Here is a 20,368-nt window from a genome sequence, read left to right as displayed (position 1 = left end):
AGATGCTACCACAGAGTTTCTATAAAAAAATAAAATAAATTATACAAATAATATACCGACCAATAAATTAGGATAGTAAATTCATAAAACTATGTTATGGATAGATAGTTTGGTTAGGGCAGACTCACCAGTCCAGGCGTCAAATGCAACGCACAGCGGTGGGCGCCGGGCGGGCCAGGGACAAAACCCACTATGCGGGCACTGAGGCGGCAAATAAATGGATACGGTATCTGGCACAGAAGAAGTGTATCAGCATGAAAAAGTGTACTGAAATGGTGTTAATACAAAAAAAAAAAAAAAAATGAAAAGTGAAAAATAAGTCCACAGCAAACTTCACTAGATGATGCACACAGAGCAGAGTGAGAATGAGTAATGGTGTACAAAAATGACTGACATATTGAGAACAAAGAAGGTATGGGAGGGTAGGAAAGGATGTGTGTGTGGGAGTATGAGTGCATGGAATATGGTAAATGTGAGAATGAAGAATGAGGTAAATGTGAGTGGTAATGAATAATAAGGGATAATTAATTAACGATGAACAAAGGATATGTTAGTGAAGATGGAAAAAAAAAAAAAAAAAAGAAAGAAAAATGAATGAGAAGAGTAGACAAGTATGTACCATGATAACGATCCTGGAACAACAGCCGGCTGACCAGACAACTGGTGTGTTCGGGCCCCATACAGAGAATGGCCTGACAAGCAGCCATCCCCGAAGGGGGTTTAAATATGCCGCCAACGCCATGTGCGTGAGACCGGGTGGGAGGGGCCGCGCCCAGCCCAGGTCATCAACCCGCGACAGGCACGTTAACCCCCTCCCTTCTCGGAGACACGGAGAATGGAACGACCAAAAACGCCGGCGTGATGTCGTTCAAACGAACGTTACACGCGCGGCGTAGGTAACATGACGTTGATGCGCAGAGTGGAGTCCGCCCGAACCTCCCAATCAAAAACGAAAGGGGAGGAGGGGAGGACCCGCTGGCGCATCACAGTGCCCACAAGAAAGAAAAGACCAAGCACCGCCCAACCTCCCAATCGCCTCACACGGAGCACAATTGGCCGGCCAGTGAATATACGTCAAGCCTTAATAACTGAATATCTATCTACGGCATATTAAGCGGTGTCGGTAAATGCTGTCATTATACAGTATATACATGAATAAAGGAATATAGTATATATATGTAAATATAAACAATTCAGTATTTAAGAAAAAACACTATATTGACAGTTTTGACACAGGGAAGGTAGGGGAACACTACCAAACCCTTTTATCCAAGTGCTTCCATCCCGGTATATATGTAAATAACAGAGGGGGAAATTTGGGACTTTAAATGAAGTACAGTTGAGTACCTCCATCCCGGTAATTGATACGTACAAAAAAAGGGAAGTTTGGGACTTTAAATGAAGCACTTGGATAGTAAACGACAAAGATCTTTCATTGGACCATATTAATTTATTTAATTGAATGTTCAAAAGAACTACTCATTATAAATAAGTCCAATTGATGATATATATAAAAAAATAATAAAATAATAACGATACAGAAGAAACATAGTATATAACATAATGTATAGTATCCACATATAATCATACATATCAGTAATAAATAGGTTAGATAAGTTATATGGCAGAGTGGTGCCCATGACAGCATGTCCGACATCGACACATGTATGCACATGATAGAAAAGCATCCCATAAATATAAACAAAATTTGTAATAAATGGTCAAGGACTTCTAAATAAGTAATTAGGAACTTATGAATGTGGTTTCGTATACAGGTATAGCCCAAGCATCAAAATACAAAGCTCGACGCGTTTCGTGGGTATCTCCCCACTCATCAGGAGCAGATGCTACCACAGAGTTTCTATAAAAAAATAAAATTAAATAAATTATACAAATAATATACCGACCAATAAATTAGGATAGTAAATTCATAAAACTATGTTATGGATAGATAGTTTGGTTAGGGCAGACTCACCAGTCCAGGCGTCAAATGCAACGCACAGCGGTGGGCGCCGGGCGGGCCAGGGACAAAACCCACTATGCGGGCACTGAGGCGGCAAATAAATGGATACGGTATCTGGCACAGAAGAAGTGTATCAGCATGAAAAAGTGTACTGAAATGGTGTTAATACAAAAAAAAAAAAAAAAAAAAAAAATGAAAAGTGAAAAATAAGTCCACAGCAAACTTCACTAGATGATGCACACAGAGCAGAGTGAGAATGAGTAATGGTGTACAAAAATGACTGACATATTGAGAACAAAGAAGGTATGGGAGGGTAGGAAAGGATGTGTGTGTGGGAGTATGAGTGCATGGAATATGGTAAATGTGAGAATGAAGAATGAGGTAAATGTGAGTGGTAATGAATAATAAGGGATAATTAATTAACGATGAACAAAGGATATGTTAGTGAAGATGGAAAAAAAAAAAAAAAAGAAAGAAAAATGAATGAGAAGAGTAGACAAGTATGTACCATGATAACGATCCTGGAACAACAGCCGGCTGACCAGACAACTGGTGTGTTCGGGCCCCATACAGAGAATGGCCTGACAAGCAGCCATCCCCGAAGGGGGTTTAAATATGCCGCCAACGCCATGTGCGTGAGACCGGGTGGGAGGGGCCGCGCCCAGCCCAGGTCATCAACCCGCGACAGGCACGTTAACCCCCTCCCTTCTCGGAGACACGGAGAATGGAACGACCAAAAACGCCGGCGTGATGTCGTTCAAACGAACGTTACACGCGCGGCGTAGGTAACATGACGTTGATGCGCAGAGTGGAGTCCGCCCGAACCTCCCAATCAAAAACGAAAGGGGAGGAGGGGAGGACCCGCTGGCGCATCACAGTGCCCACAAGAAAGAAAAGACCAAGCACCGCCCAACCTCCCAATCGCCTCACACGGAGCACAATTGGCCGGCCAGTGAATATACGTCAAGCCTTAATAACTGAATATCTATCTACGGCATATTAAGCGGTGTCGGTAAATGCTGTCATTATACAGTATATACATGAATAAAGGAATATAGTATATATATGTAAATACAAACAATTCAGTATTTAAGAAAAAACACTATATTGACAGTTTTGACACAGGGAAGGTAGGGGAACACTACCAAACCCTTTTATCCAAGTGCTTCCATCCCGGTATATATGTAAATAACAGAGGGGGAAATTTGGGACTTTAAATGAAGTACAGTTGAGTACCTCCATCCCGGTAATTGATACGTACAAAAAAAGGGAAGTTTGGGACTTTAAATGAAGCACTTGGATAGTAAACGACAAAGATCTTTCATTGGACCATATTAATTTATTTAATTGAATGTTCAAAAGAACTACTCATTATAAATAAGTCCAATTGATGATATATATAAAAAAATAATAAAATAATAACGATACAGAAGAAACATAGTATATAACATAATGTATAGTATCCACATATAATCATACATATCAGTAATAAATAGGTTAGATAAGTTATATGGCAGAGTGGTGCCCATGACAGCATGTCCGACATCGACACATGTATGCACATGATAGAAAAGCATCCCATAAATATAAACAAAATTTGTAATAAATGGTCAAGGACTTCTAAATAAGTAATTAGGAACTTATGAATGTGGTTTCGTATACAGGTATAGCCCAAGCATCAAAATACAAAGCTCGACGCGTTTCGTGGGTATCTCCCCACTCATCAGGAGCAGATGCTACCACAGAGTTTCTATAAAAAAATAAAATTAAATAAATTATACAAATAATATACCGACCAATAAATTAGGATAGTAAATTCATAAAACTATGTTATGGATAGATAGTTTGGTTAGGGCAGACTCACCAGTCCAGGCGTCAAATGCAACGCACAGCGGTGGGCGCCGGGCGGGCCAGGGACAAAACCCACTATGCGGGCACTGAGGCGGCAAATAAATGGATACGGTATCTGGCACAGAAGAAGTGTATCAGCATGAAAAAGTGTACTGAAATGGTGTTAATACAAAAAAAAAAAAAAAAAAAAAAAATGAAAAGTGAAAAATAAGTCCACAGCAAACTTCACTAGATGATGCACACAGAGCAGAGTGAGAATGAGTAATGGTGTACAAAAATGACTGACATATTGAGAACAAAGAAGGTATGGGAGGGTAGGAAAGGATGTGTGTGTGGGAGTATGAGTGCATGGAATATGGTAAATGTGAGAATGAAGAATGAGGTAAATGTGAGTGGTAATGAATAATAAGGGATAATTAATTAACGATGAACAAAGGATATGTTAGTGAAGATGGAAAAAAAAAAAAAAAAGAAAGAAAAATGAATGAGAAGAGTAGACAAGTATGTACCATGATAACGATCCTGGAACAACAGCCGGCTGACCAGACAACTGGTGTGTTCGGGCCCCATACAGAGAATGGCCTGACAAGCAGCCATCCCCGAAGGGGGTTTAAATATGCCGCCAACGCCATGTGCGTGAGACCGGGTGGGAGGGGCCGCGCCCAGCCCAGGTCATCAACCCGCGACCGGCACGTTAACCCCCTCCCTTCTCGGAGACACGGAGAATGGAACGACCAAAAACGCCGGCGTGATGTCGTTCAAACGAACGTTACACGCGCGGCGTAGGTAACATGACGTTGATGCGCAGAGTGGAGTCCGCCCGAACCTCCCAATCAAAAACGAAAGGGGAGGAGGGGAGGACCCGCTGGCGCATCACAGTGCCCACAAGAAAGAAAAGACCAAGCACCGCCCAACCTCCCAATCGCCTCACACGGAGCACAATTGGCCGGCCAGTGAATATACGTCAAGCCTTAATAACTGAATATCTATCTACGGCATATTAAGCGGTGTCGGTAAATGCTGTCATTATACAGTATATACATGAATAAAGGAATATAGTATATATATGTAAATACAAACAATTCAGTATTTATGAAAAAACACTATATTGACAGTTTTGGCACAGGGAAGGTAGGGGAACACTACCAAACCCTTTTATCCAAGTGCTTCCATCCCGGTATATATGTAAATAACAGAGGGGGGAATTTGGGACTTTAAATGAAGTACAGTTGAGTACCTCCATCCCGGTAATTGATACGTACAAAAAAAGGGAAGTTTGGGACTTTAAATGAAGCACTTGGATAGTAAACGACAAAGATCTTTCATTGGACCATATTAATTTATTTAATTGAATGTTCAAAAGAACTACTCATTATAAATAAGTCCAATTGATGATATATATAAAAAAATAATAAAATAATAACGATACAGAAGAAACATAGTATATAACATAATGTATAGTATCCACATATAATCATACATATCAGTAATAAATAGGTTAGATAAGTTATATGGCAGAGTGGTGCCCATGACAGCATGTCCGACATCGACACATGTATGCACATGATAGAAAAGCATCCCATAAATATAAACAAAATTTGTAATAAATGGTCAAGGACTTCCCCTGTCGCGGGTTGATGACCTGGGCTGGGCGCGGCCCCTCCCACCCGGTCTCACGCACATGGCGTTGGCGGCATATTTAAACCCCCTTCGGGGATGGCTGCTTGTCAGGCCATTCTCTGTATGGGGCCCGAACACACCAGTTGTCTGGTCAGCCGGCTGTTCCAGGATCGTTATCATGGTACATACTTGTCTACTCTTCTCATTCATTTTTCTTTTCTTTTTTTTTTTTTTTTTTTTCCATCTTCACTAACATATCCTTTGTTCATCGTTAATTAATTATCCCTTATTATTCATTACCACTCACATTTACCTCATTCTTCATTCTCACATTTACCATATTCCATGCACTCATACTCCCACACACACATCCTTTCCTACCCTCCCATACCTTCTTTGTTCTCAATATGTCAGTCATTTTTGTACACCATTACTCATTCTCACTCTGCTCTGTGTGCATCATCTAGTGAAGTTTGCTGTGGACTTATTTTTCACTTTTCATTTTTTTTTTTTTTTTTTTTTTTTTTTGTATTAACACCATTTCAGTACACTTTTTCATGCTGATACACTTCTTCTGTGCCAGATACCGTATCCATTTATTTGCCGCCTCAGTGCTCGCATAGTGGGTTTTGTCCCTGGCCCGCCCGGCGCCCACCGCTGTGCGTTGCATTTGACACCTGGACTGGTGAGTCTGCCCTAACCAAACTATCTATCCATAACATAGTTATATGAATTTACTATCCTAATTTATTGGTCGGTATATTATTTGTATAATTTTTTTTATTTTATTTTTTTTATAGAAACTCTGTGGTAGCATCTGCTCCTGATGAGTGGGGAGATACCCACGAAACGCGTCGAGCTTTGTATTTTGATGCTTGGGCTATACCTGTATACGAAACCACATTCATAAGTTCCTAATTACTTATTTAGAAGTCCTTGACCATTTATTACAAATTTTGTTTATATTTATGGGATGCTTTTCTATCATGTGCATACATGTGTCGATGTCGGACATGCTGTCATGGGCACCACTCTGCCATATAACTTATCTAACCTATTTATTACTGATATGTATGATTATATGTGGATACTATACATTATGTTATATACTATGTTTCTTCTGTATCGTTATTATTTTATTATTTTTTTATATATATCATCAATTGGACTTATTTATAATGAGTAGTTCTTTTGAACATTCAATTAAATAAATTAATATGGTCCAATGAAAGATCTTTGTCGTTTACTATCCAAGTGCTTCATTTAAAGTCCCAAACTTCCCTTTTTTTGTAGGTTTCAACATATATTCTTTTCTCACTTACTGCAAGTCGTCTCGTGACACCAGAAGGGTGTTCTTTTGTCAAGGGAAAAGCACTCAACTTTTCCCTTGACAAAACTGTGCCCTGATTTCTCTGCAAACATTGCTTTGACTTCCTCATAATTTGCGCCCCCTAGGACTAAGCCCTCTTATGCTTCATGGCTTGAAATTGTGGAACTCTGTCCAATATTCGGGAAATCTGATGTCCCCTTTAATGCCTCTTTTACCGATCGTTAACAACCCTCTTTTTCTGCCGGGGATGGAACAACTCCATTCCTTCTCTTGGTGGACCTCCATTGGCTTTACCAGTGTGCATCATTTTTTAACAATGCACTCATTCCATTCATGGGAGACCCTCCAGGAGATCCCTGAGCAGGAACATTTCCATTATTTACAATTGCACAACTGTATTTTATCTCTCTGTCATACTGCCTCCTTTGCTTTTCGTAAGGGGTCCTTTAAGCATACCAATTTACACTTCATGGGGGCCCCTGGTCTTATTTCATTGCTTTACACCTCCCTTAATGATAGGTTGTCTTTGTCGACCCTTTCTTATGTGACACAATAGGAGTGGGCTCTTGGTCCGGGTGTTGAGGGGGAGGACTGGAGTAAGCTTGGACGACAATAGCTAAATGCTAATTTAATGTCAACATTATCAAGGCTGCGTATAAAGTGCTCCTGTGGTGGTACTGGGTACCAGCATGGCTTGCCCATGCTTACCCTGGTAGCAGTGACAGATGTTTTCAGAATTGCAGTCAGCGTGGGGATGTCATTCATATATGGTGGTCATGCCCACGTCTGATCGGCTTCTGGTCCAGAGTCTTTGGCCTATTGCAATCCTTATTTCATGTAACAATTCGTAAGGATGCCCAACGGGCACTTTTACATTGTCCTATACCAGGTTTTTTCGTGCAGTAGCGGAAATTGGCCTCATACCTTTTTCTATCTGCCAAGCGAACTATAGCCCAGGCCTGGAAGACTCTGTCTGTCGGATTCACATGCAAAATTCTTGAATGTTTGCGACCCTTGGATGATGTACTCCTGCCCGTCCTTGCCCCTGACTAGCTATGGTCAACTGTAAACTTTGCTTGTGAAGGTCCCGCGTCCATGGTACTCGCCCTCTCCTGGGGCCTTTCTCTCTCTTTCTTTGCTTTCCCCTTTTTATTCCTCCTCCGTCTTTCTTTTCCTCTTCATTCTTGATATGACAGCTATTATATGGAGACTGATTTCCATTAGGGGACAATACAGTATAACTTGTGCTATTTGCCTTACCTCTACCCTGACCCTTTTGGGTCCTGGCAACAGTTTACAGTTATGTTAATCATTCTACGTACATACGCTGTTTCTTTTGTATGTGCCTGTTCAATATTGCCCCTGCATGGGAAAAACCATGGCTTGTCAAATTCTCTCAAAACTTAATAAAAATATTGAAACAGAAAAATATTTTTAGGGGGCCATTGATAAAAACATATGGGAATATATTAGAAAACAATATCCTCGTATCCCTACCTTTTACTGCCTCCCCAAAGTACATAAAGACCTAAAAAATCCTCCAGGCTGTCCAAATATTTCAGGTAATTATGTGATTACTGAAAACTTAATGAAATTTATTGATGACCACTTAAGACCATTTGTCACCAATCTTCCATCTTATATCAAAGACACAATCCACCTTTTACAAAATCTTGATGGTCTGTGTCTTCTACCTGGCTCTCTTTTAGTGGAAATAGATGTAGAAGCTATGTATAGCTCCATCCCACATGATCTCGGTCTTTCTGCTGTGAAACATATTATTTCCCAGTTTTATAAGGACGACCATAAATTCAATATGTTTCTAATAGATGCGCTTGAATATATTCTAACACATAATGTTTTTTCTTTTGATGGTTCCCACTAGCTCCAGGTGCAGGGGGAGGTGATGGGGACATGTTGTGCCCCATCGTACGCCAACCTGTACCTGCGGGAGTGGGAAGGTTGGCTTTTACTCTGTGATGATCTGACCCCGTTCACTACTCATGTGGTGTCATGGTTCAGATACATCGATTACATTTTGATGATATGGGAAGGCACACCTGAGGCTTTGCACACTTTTGTTCAGTTCATCAATGACAATACTTCCAACATCATTTTAGCCTGGACACCACGCTGCGGAGCAGCGATGATGATCCCTGACTGGGCTGTGAGCCAGTGATGAGTATACTGGAAGCTGTACAAGGAAAATACTTTTGCCAATTACGGAACCAGGGTTCGCAAAACTATAGTTATAAAGGTATCCCTGCTGGATGTTATATATTACTTATGACACACATTGGCTAAGCAGGACAATATGAACTCGGTTTTGGCATTGTAAGTATGTCCCATTTTGGTTTGGAAAAATATACAGCATCTTTGAAATGCAGATTTTCCAGCTTAAGAGACTGTGTATAAGGGAATCTCTGAAAAAAGCCGACCACCTCTAAAAGTGCCTGATATCAAATGAGAAGTGATACATATATATAAATAACTTTTGCTCTGATTGTCAATATCCTTGATACTGTGGATACCTGTTGTGCCTCCACTGGACTACTACTCTTTGTTATACTACATGAACGGGCTGTTCTCATATGAACAGTGGATGTCTGATCATCTATAGCGATTTTTGAACTTTCTTTTTGGATTCCAGTGGGTGGGGTTATCATTATTATCATTATCATCATCATTATTACCATTATCATCACTATCTCTATGGCTTTGCGATAACTGCTGTTTTCCTAGCTATCCTTGTCTTTTATTTTGGCTCGAGCCTCCAGGGGGAATTGATGCGGGTCCTATATTGCTAATTAGCATAAGTTGATGCATATCCATTAGCACCAACATTGGATCAGCGTCAATTCCACTGGCATCCGGACGTGTATGTTTTATGTTTGGTGTAAGCACTGTTTTTTGTGTTCAAGTTTCCTCCTTGTCTGTGCCTGTTAGGATCGATTTATCTTATTTGATCGAGAACAGTTTATTTATTTCAGTCATTTTATTGGTGGTTTGTGTTTAGGCCTCCAGCGTGCTTTAGTGAAGTATAGGTGTACTATATGAATTATATTAAATTTTTAGAAAAAAAAATTCAAATAAATGAAGCCCTGTTCTGAGATTCTGGTGTACTGTTCTTTTGGGTTACCTGCCTTTAGGGACCTGGGTTTTTTGTTTTATGCAATACTTCCAACCTACCTTTTTCCATGATTTTTAGTGGCAAATCCATCACTTTTTTAGATGTCACCATTTCCAAATTGCAGGACTTCATGCATGCGTCCAGCTCACACCCGCAGTCACTGATAATATCAATTCCTTATAGCCATTACTTTAGGCTAAGAAGGAATTGCTCTACTGATGAGGAATTTTGCTGTGAGGCAAATTCACTTATAAACAGACTAGTGGAGCGAGGTTATTCTCCAACATGCTTGAAAAAGGTCTTTCACGGTGCTTGTGGTTACCCACGGCAGGATTATCTTTTTTCCCACAAAAAATGTGATAGAGGTACACAAATCACTTGGCTAATTACTACATACAATAAACAACACAAGGCCTTTAGAAAAATAATTAAGAAGCACTGGCATTTGCTACAAATTGACCCCTCTTTAAAGTTACACATACCTAATAGTCCAGCTATTACGTATGGAAGAACTCATTCTTTGAAAGACCAACTAGTTAAAAGTGAATATATAGGTACTTTTAGATCCAATCCACCTTCACTTGTGGAGGATGCTCATTCTGTAGATACATGAATACACAACCCGATGTAACTCTACCCAATGGAAAACTCCATAAACCTAAACACTATGCAAATTGTAAAACCGCAGGAGTTATTTATTTGTTAACATGCCAGTGCAAAAGTTTTTATGTTGGGAAAACCAAGCTTGAATTTTGGAGAAGGACTGCTAGACATATAAATAGCATGGCTTGAGCCAATCCTGATCTACCTTTGGGATGACACGTAAGAGACTGCCATCAAACCAGATCTCCTTGTATACTTTTCACCATCCTAGATCGGGTACATCCCGTCAACAGAGATAGCGATTGGAACAAGCTCTTGCTCCAACGCAAAGTGCGTTGGATTGCTGAGCTAAATGGCACCTTCCCCCCAGGCCTCAATACGCAATTGAGTTATCACCCTTTTTTAGAGGGCTCTGCTTCAGGGGATTGCGAGAAGGAATAGATTCACCCTGTGAACTATTCCCTTCCAAGCCTCACTCCCATTCTTTTTATCTTGCTATATCATATGCTTTGTTATTTGCATGCTGTATTTGCGATTATAACATTATATATTGTATTCTCGTATATGACTGTTTCTAAATGGTCATCTCCATTTAAATGTTCATTCATTATTCTGTATCCCTTATATTAGCATATCAGCTAGCATTTGATATTGTCATTTCTTGTATTCATAGTGTTGTCTGCCTTATTGATCATCACTTGTAAGTCAAACATGTATACGTCTTGGCGTCATTTATGTGCACACCTAACACTAATTTTTAGCAATTATTTCTTGATCCAGATTTGTGATCTATCAATCCTTTTTAGAGTATTGAAAGGTTCCATTGTTAGTCACACTTACCCAATTTAGAGGTAGGACAAATTTTTTAGCCCTCCTTTTTCCTCAACTAATCATCTCCCCACTCTGCGCATGGGAGCCCTTGACCCTCTGAGTCAGGCTTCTGTTTTGTGGGGCATCACAGATGATATGGGTTCAATCCTAGTACCCACTGGGGGCCTCCCTGCTCCCCCACGTTTGCTACCCCCTTTTTTGTGCCAGTGGTCCCCCAGCTCCCCGCTTTCTTTGTGGGGTGCTCTGGAGTTGTGCCGTGCAGACCCCCCTCTGAGGCTCCCCATCGTGTGTTCTCTGCAATCTTTTGCATTTATTGGCTTTTTTGCTTTGTTTCCCAATCGACTCCGTCACACATGCATCCCAGTCCTCTTTTTTTTCTATATAGCATGACTATTATGTTCACGGATAGGGTTAACATGGTTGCCATGCCAATGAAATTGCAGTACTATTTCCTGTACCTTGGTGCGTAGTGCCAATAGGTTCCCTTGTATCGACACATAGACATCTTGTTGTATCATGTGATCACAGCAAGCTCATGATGCGACGTGATCCCTTCGTGATGACGCGTGACTTCATCACGTCCTGTAATGCGCATGCGCCGGTGTCCCTTTATAACCCCAGACGGAATGCCTGCTCCATGTGGATGCTGCCTGCTGGGGTTCTGTGTGAGACAAACACCGCCATCTCTGCACTAAGGTATAAAATATAGCTTTTTACTTATGCAATTACAATTAATATATAACCTGCCTTGTTTCCTGGTTTTATTGTATAACAGCAAGGAGACTGGGTTTAATCCAGTCTCCTTATCTCTATTACCCATTTGATTTAATATAATGAATATACCTAAGCCACTATTACAACGGAGGCAATGCTTGATATAGGTTACACACTATGTATGCTTGTTTTGCCTTCTTCTTTTTAAGCAAACTTATTTATTTACCCCTTGTTATCTGTTTTGTAGGACTGATTTTTCTAATAAGTGTAGCTATATATTATTCTGCACGATTCTACTGCAAGGACTGACCCTTTTTTGGGGGTCCTTGTGAGGGATCGCTCGAGCCTTGAGGATTTATTTTTCCTTTTTGGGTAACCTCCTCCTCTACCTGGATACGAGTCTCCATACCCACTTGGCATCAACTTTAACCATCTCTTTTTAACATTCTATTCTATGAACAGGCCCGGACTGGGACAAAAAATAGGCCTGGGCATTTTGGAATTAGCAGCCCATGACATCTTAACCGGCCCCTTTCCCACTTTCCATCCTGATGAATCCCCCTGGAGAGGGGAGGGGGAAACCCGGCAAAAGTGCGGGGGGCGAGGGGGACAGGGAAAGAGCAGGGGGGCAGAGAGCACAGGGAAGAGCCTTGAGAACATGGGGTGGGGCGAGAGCACAGGGAGGCTGGAGAGCACTGTGGGGGGAGGCGGAGAGCATGGGGGGGCAGAGAGCACAGGGGAGAGGCAGAGAACACAGGGAGGAAGAGGCGAGCACAAGTGGGCCAGGGAGCATGGGGGGCTGGAGAGCACAGGGAGTGGGGGGTTGAAGAGCACAGGAGGAAGCAAAAACACAGGGTGGGGCGGAGAGCACGGGGGGAGGTGGAGAGCACAGAGGGGAGGCGGAGATCATTGGGGGGCTGTAGAGCACTGGGGGGAGGTGGAGGGCAGCGGAGGGCACAGGGGGGCAGCAGAGAGCATGAGAAGAGGAGGAGAGAACAGGGGGTAGGCGGAGATCAATGGGGGGCTGTAGAGCACTGGGGGAGAGGCGTGGGGCACACGGGGTCAGTGTAGAGCATGGGGGAGGTGGAGATCACGGGGGGCTGGAGAGCACTGGGGGGGCTAGAGAGCACTGGGGAGAGGCAGAGGGCACAGGTGGGCACCATAGAGCATGGGGGGGCTAGAGAGCACTGGGGGGGCTAGAGAGCACTGGGGGCAGCGTAGAGGATGGGGGAAGTGGAGAGCACAGGGAGAGAGGGGGCGGTGAAGAGCACAGGGGGAGGGGCAGCGTAGAGCATGGGGGGAGGTGGAGAGCACAGGAGGGAGATGGAGAGCACAGGGGGTGAGGCGCAGGGCACAGGGGTCAGCGTAGAGCATACAAGGGAGGTGGAGAGCACAGGAGGAAGATGGAGAGCACAGGGGGTGAGGCGCAGGGCACAGGTGGGCAGCATAGAGCATGGGGGGAGGTGGAGATCACAGGGGGAGGTGAAAAGCACAGGGGGAGAGGCGGAGGGCACAGGGGGGCAGCGTAGAGCATGGGGGAGGTGGAGAGCACAGCAGGGAGATGGCAAGAACAGGGGGGCTGGAGAGCACTTGAGGGTACTAGAGAGCATTGGGGGAGGTGAAGTGCACAGGGGGGCAGCGTAGAACATGGGAGGAGGGGAGAGCACAGGAGAGAGGTGGAGAGCACAGAGGGAGAGTCAGAGGGCACAGTGGGGCAGCGTAGAGCATGGGGGAGGTGGAGAGTACTGGGTGGAGAGCACAGGGGGGCTGTAGAGCACTGGGGGAGAAGTGGAGGGCACAGGGGGGCAGCGGAAATCATGGGGAGGTGGAGAGCACAGGGGACAGGGAGAGCATGGGGGGAGGTGGAGAGCACAGAGAGAGACGGAGACCACAGGGGGCAGCGGAGAGCATGAGGGGAGGTGGAGAGCACAGGGAGAGAGACGGAGAGCACAGGGGGGCAGCGGAGAGTATGGGGGAGGTGGAGAGCACAGAAGGGAGGTTGAGAGCACTGGGGGAGAGCGTAGAGCATGGGAGGAGGTGGAGAGCACAGGGGGAGGTAAAAAAGCACAGGGGGAAGAGGCGGAGGGCACAGGGGGGCAGTGTAGAGCATGGGGGGGTGGTGGAGAGCCCAGGAGGGAGGAGGAGAGCACCGGGCTGGATAGCACTGGGGAAGTGGAGGGCACAGGGGGCAGCGAAGAGCATGGGGGAGGTGGATATCACAGTGAGAGAGAGGCAGAGGCCACAGGGGGCAGCAGAGAGCCCTGGGTGGGTTAGAGAGCACTGGGTGGGTTAGAGAGCACTGCGGGGGGTAGAGAGCACTGCGGGGGGTAGAGATAAGCAGGATAGGAGGAGTGGTGGGGTGGTTGCATATAGAAGAATTATTCTCTCCATCTTCCTCCCGCAGTACCTGAAAGCCTGCAAGAGGGAGAGGAGCAGAAGCAGGCATTCAGAGACTGCGTGAGGAAGATGGACAGAATGATTCTTCTATATGCAGCCGCCCCACCGTTCCTCCTATTCAGGTTACAGGTGGCCACACTTTCTCTCTGATCCAACTGCATCAGGCTCCTCTCCCCTTCGTGGTCAAGCCCCCGGCTCCAACGGCTAAACTATACTGGCAGCCGTGGCTCCTCTAGCTCCTCCCCCTTCATGTCTCAGTCCCCCTTGTGCCGATGGCTGAGCCTGAGCTGATCTGGCAGCCGGACGGCCGCGGAAAGTTTAGGGGACTGGCGCAGGCTTAAAGAGCAGCCTGCCTTGGCCCCGCAAACAAGGACAAGCGACATGGTGGCCCCGGCCCACCGGGGCAAATGCCCGGTTTTCCCTATGGCCAATACGGGCCTGACCAGAGACTGCAGATCTAATACAGGAGATGACCAGAGACTGCGGATCTAATACAGGAGATGACCAGAGACTGCGAATCTAATACAGGAGATGACCAGAGACTGCGGATCTATTACAGGAGATGACCAGAGACTGCGGATCTAATACAGGAGATGACCAGAGACTGCAAGTCTAATACAAGAGATGACCAGAGACTGCGGATCTAATACAGGATATGACCAGAGACTGCGGATCTAATACAGGAGATGACCAGAGACTGCGGATCTAATACAGGAGATGACCAGAGACTGCGGATCTATTACAGGAGATGACCAGAGACTGCGGATCTAATACAGGAGATGACCAGAGACTGCGGATCTATTACAGGAGATGACCAGAGACTGCAGATCTATTACAGGAGATGACCAGAGACTGCGGATCTAATACAGGAGATGACCAGAGACTGCGGATCTAATACAGGAGATGACCAGAGACTGCGGATCTATTACTGGAGATGACCAGAGACTGCGGATCTAATACAGGAGATGACCAGAGACTGCGGATCTATTACAGGAGATGACCAGAGACTGCAAATCTAATACAAGAGATGACCAGAGACTGCGGATCTAATACAGGAGATGACCAGTGTGAAAGGGGTCTCTAAAAAAAACAACACATTGGCAGGCATGAAATAAAAACAACACATTGGCAGGCATGAAAAAAAACAACAACACATTGGCAGGCATGAAAAAAACAAAACACATTGGCAGGCATGAAAAAAACAAAACACATTGGCAGGCATGAAAAAAAAAACACATTGGCAGGTATGAAAAAAAACAACACATTGGCAGGCATGAAAAAAAAACCACATTGGCAGGCATGAAAAAAAACACATTGGCAGGCATGATTAACAAAAACAAAAAAACACATTATCAGCCAAGATGCATAAAAAAAATATACATATATATGCAGGCTGGCAATAGTGTCACTTACCTTTCTAGCAGTTGCAGGTCCTTTTACGACACTAGGCAGATGAGGTCTCCTCCAACCCCCCCCCCTTCGGTCACATGACCTGTCCCTACCTCTTCATTTTCTCCTAAGGTGAAAGGCTGCCCGGACAGCCGCGGAGGTGGCCGTGAAGATGGCTGTGGTGAACGGCGCTGCCACAAGGAGCAGCCCAGACCGCTGCCTTGATAGGGACTCTGCCAGAAAGAAATGCGGACGTCTCCGCGGAGTCGGCCGCAGAGCCGGCCGCGGAGCTTGTTGCAGGGCCGGTCAAGCAGCTGCACAGTGGGGAGATAATGACATGTGGTCCGCGGCCCATCGGGCAAATGCCCGGTGTGCCCTATGGCCAGTCCGGGCCTCTCTATGAATGTAGTATTGGTAAGTTCACATTTTATAACCATGATGTTTTCAACGTTTGACATTGTCCTTTTGTTTTTCTGTAAATCTAGACCCTATCTGCTTTTCTGTTTCAGAGCATCTCCAATTATTGTCTCCTTCATGCCCCTGAAGAAGGGATTTATCCTGAATCTCCCGAAATGCGTTGGGCTATAGGTGTGCCTTTTCTGCTTATATACTACACATGGTCACTTTATAACATTTTGTGCATGACATATCTTTTATTACGACAGTCTTTTTTATCCAATACATTTTTCTATCTTTTTGCAAAAACATTTGTGTCATCTAAAAGTTAGCCCTTAAAGTCCCTTTTACCAGGGGGTACTTGCCTTTATATACATATTATATTTGGGATGGTGGCAACAACAAAGAGATTTTCTTTTCTTTCCTGCTGATTTTTGTGTTTTAGTCTTTTCAGTTTAATGGTGCCTCTCTATTCTTTCCTCACATATACCGCCTTTTTTTCACTATTTTCAGCCACATTTTCTCTTAATCTCTGCATCTGTCACATTTATTTAAACGTCATCACCTTCAGACACAGCACTTTGAATTCTACACTATTCCTTTGTACATCAACATTTTCTATGGAACTTATTGGGTTCACTATTAATTATTATTTCCTACTAAATATTACAATTATAAATTAGATACATATTCAATGTCTTGTTCCCAGATATGCTCGTTTCAACAAGTACACCCTACTCTTGTATGTGGTTGCCTCTGTCATTGTGTACCCCCTCACTCTGCCCGATGTCGCATCGGCATATATGCTGCCTCAGCTCCTGTGGAGAAGTTATGTTCCTGGCTCACCTTGCGCCCAACATGATGCACTGCACTCACTGTCTGGGTTGGTGAGTGCGCTTGGTCAATTATCTATCTATAAATGTCCACTTATCTTTTTACCTCTTCTACAATATTAGTATGATTCATTATATCTTCATATACATATTCCATAGGAATTTTGGCTGCATCAGCTCCCGATAAGTGGAAACATTATCCATGAAATGCATTGAGATTTGTTTTGATCCCCCAGCTACTTATACAGAATTGTACTTATTAACCACTTGCAGACCGGACCATTTTGCTGGTCAAAGACCAGACCACTTTTTGCGATTCGGCACTGCGTCGTTTTAACTGACAATTTCGCGGTCGTGCGACGTGGCTCCCAAACAAAATTGGCGTCCTTTTTTTCCCACAAATAGAGCTTTCTTTTGGTGGTATTTGATCACCCCTGCGGTTTTTATTTTTTGCGCTATAAACAAAAATAGAGCGACAATTTTGAAAAAAACGCATTATTTTTTACTTTTTGTTATAATAAATATCCCCCAAAAATATATAAAAAAACATTTTTTTCCCTCAGTTTAGGCCGATACATATTCTTCTACATATTTTTGGTAAACAAAATCGCAATAAGCGATTATTGACTGGTTTGCGCAAAAATTATAGCGTTTACAAAATAGGGATAGTTTTATAGCATTTTTATTAATAATTTTTTATTTTTATTTTTTTTACTAGTAATGGCGGCGATCAGCGATTTTTATTGTGACTGCGATATTGTGGGGGACCGATCGGACATTTTTGACACATTTTTGGGACCATTGTCATTTATACAGTAATCACTGCTATATAAATGCAGTGATTCCTGTGTAAATGACACTGGCAGTGAAGGGGTTAACCAGTGGGTGGCAGTGTAGGGGTTAAGTGTTCCTAGGGGTGTGTTACTAACTGTGGGGGGGTTGGGCTTTCATTTAGTGAACACTGATCTCTGCTCCAATCACATGGAGCAGAGATCAGCGTCACTAGTTGCTAAGCAGAATGGAGAAATGCTGTTTACTCGGCATTTCCTCCATTCGGCCGCTCCGTGAGACGATCGCGGGGATGCCCACGGCGATCGAGTCCGCGGGTCCCACGACCGGACTCACGGGGGTCCCGACCAGCGCGGGAGCGCGCCACCGGCGGCGCGCTCCCGATGCCAGGGCGGCATTGAATATTGGACGTACCTGTACGCCAATATGCCTGCCCGTGCCATTCTGTCGACGTACATCGTCGTGCGCTGGTCGGGAAGTGGTTAAACTATCTTATGTACCCAAAAATACTATTTTGTTTCTCATATGGTGGATGCATATTTACTGTGTGGATGCACTTGTCGGTGCTAGGCATGTTGTTGGAAACTCCGTGCTATACCATTTATCTATTTACCTCCAAAATTATGTGCTGTTATATATATATATAATTTTTTACTATGCTTTGCCATGTGTACGTTACTTTTATGTGTATGAAATTGATATTCTTTTTTGTATATATATTTATGCTGACAATTAAACATTTTATGGTGAAATTTAAACATGATGTTATTTACCTCCACTATCCAAATTACTTCATCTAAAGTCCCAATCTTCCCTTTATATTTACCTATTATCGGGATAAAGTTCCAACCTCCCCCCCTTTTTTGGTGGCAACAACAAATGGAGTTTTTTCTCCACAATGGTTCTTCCTAGAGAATTAGACACAAAGATGATTTTTAATATCACTGAATGTAATTTCCAAATAGCTTATTTTTATGTGACTTGATTAGGGAAAACATAACAAGTGGTATTGGAGGGATCCCTGGGTGTCCTTTTAATGGGGTTGTAAAGGTTTGTTTTTTATTTTCTAAATAGGTTCCTTAAGCTAGTGCATTATTGGTTCACTTACCTTTTCCTTCGATTTCCCTTTTTTTTCTTCTTTGTTTTCTTTGTCTGAATCTCTCACTTCCTATTCCTCCTCAGTAAGCTGTTCAGTAGGGATGAGCTTCGTGTTCGAGTCGAACATACGTTCGACTCGAACATCGGCTGTTCGTCCGTTCGGGGAAGTCCAAACATTTTGGTCCGTTTGCGCCAAATTCGTGTGGCGCTCACGGCCCACAATGCACTGCGATGGCGCAGTGCATTGCTGGCTCATGATTGGCCAAGCATGCACTGTGACCCCGCATGCTTGGCCAATCGCAGCGCCAGCAGCGAGGAGAGCCATGATTGGCCACAGGCAGGATGCCTGTGGCCAATCATAGCTCAGGCTGTATAGTGCACGCCCCACACTATATAAGGCCGCCAGCGCGGCGGCCTTGTGTAGTGTGTTGGCGTCTGAAGCAGTGGGTGTTCTGTGTACCTTCAACACAGTACACAACGATCGTTTTCGGCCGATTTTCGATCTTGCTGTTGTGTAGTGGTTGTTGTCTGCGTGCCCTGACCGCAGTATACACCGCTATATTCACCTCACCTATATAGCTAGTGATCTATCTTTTATAATAGAGCTTGCAGTCAGTAGTGTTAGGAGCTAGTGCGTGCTGTCTGCGTGCTCTGTACCCAGTACATACCGCTATATCCACCTACATAGCTGTTCTCTATTTGAGCCCACTTGCCATCTGCAGGAGTTATTGGAAGTTGTGTGTGCCTCCAGCACAGCACAGTATACATCTGTATATACCCCTTTATCTCTGGTGTTCTATAATAAAGGCATCTGCAGGAGTTAGTGGGTGTTCTGTGTACCTTCAACACAGTACACACCGATCTTGGTGTGGGCCTTTTTTGAGACGAGTGCATCAGATCGCACCGCTGCTATTTGCAACATATGTCTCAAGCGTATCTTGCGTGGCCAAAACATCAGCCGCTTGGGCACCACATGCTTGACCAGACATATGTTGACCTGCCATGCAGCTCGTTGGCAAGCGTACCTCAAAGACCCACACCAAAGAACAAAGCGGACCTCTCCTTGCTCCTCATCAGCTGGCATCTCCAACCCCACTAGAACTTCAGTCCTCTCTGAAACCTGCTCTGAGAGGAATGAAGGTGTAGAATTAGGTGTGTCACAGCCAAGTGCTTCCGGGAACTCTGCTAGCGGTACACCCACGTCCAATTATAGCAGGCAAATGTCCCTGCCCCAGCTGCTGGACCGGCGAAAGAAGTTCACTCCCAGCCATCCACATGCCCAGCGGTTGAATGCTAGCTTGGCTAAATTGCTAGCACTTCAACTGCTGCCTTTTCAGTTGGTAGACTCGGCCCCCTTCCGTGAGTTTGTACAATGTGCGGTTCCTCAGTGGCAGGTCCCCAAACGCCACTTTTTCTCACGGAAG

This window comes from Lithobates pipiens, unplaced genomic scaffold (genome assembly GCF_037356315.1).
Source record: "Lithobates pipiens isolate NorthernLeopardFrog02 unplaced genomic scaffold, aLitPip1_a1.2 Scaffold_8, whole genome shotgun sequence".
NCBI classification, from domain to species: domain Eukaryota; kingdom Metazoa; phylum Chordata; class Amphibia; order Anura; family Ranidae; genus Lithobates; species Lithobates pipiens.
This window is presented reverse-complemented; position numbering follows the sequence as displayed.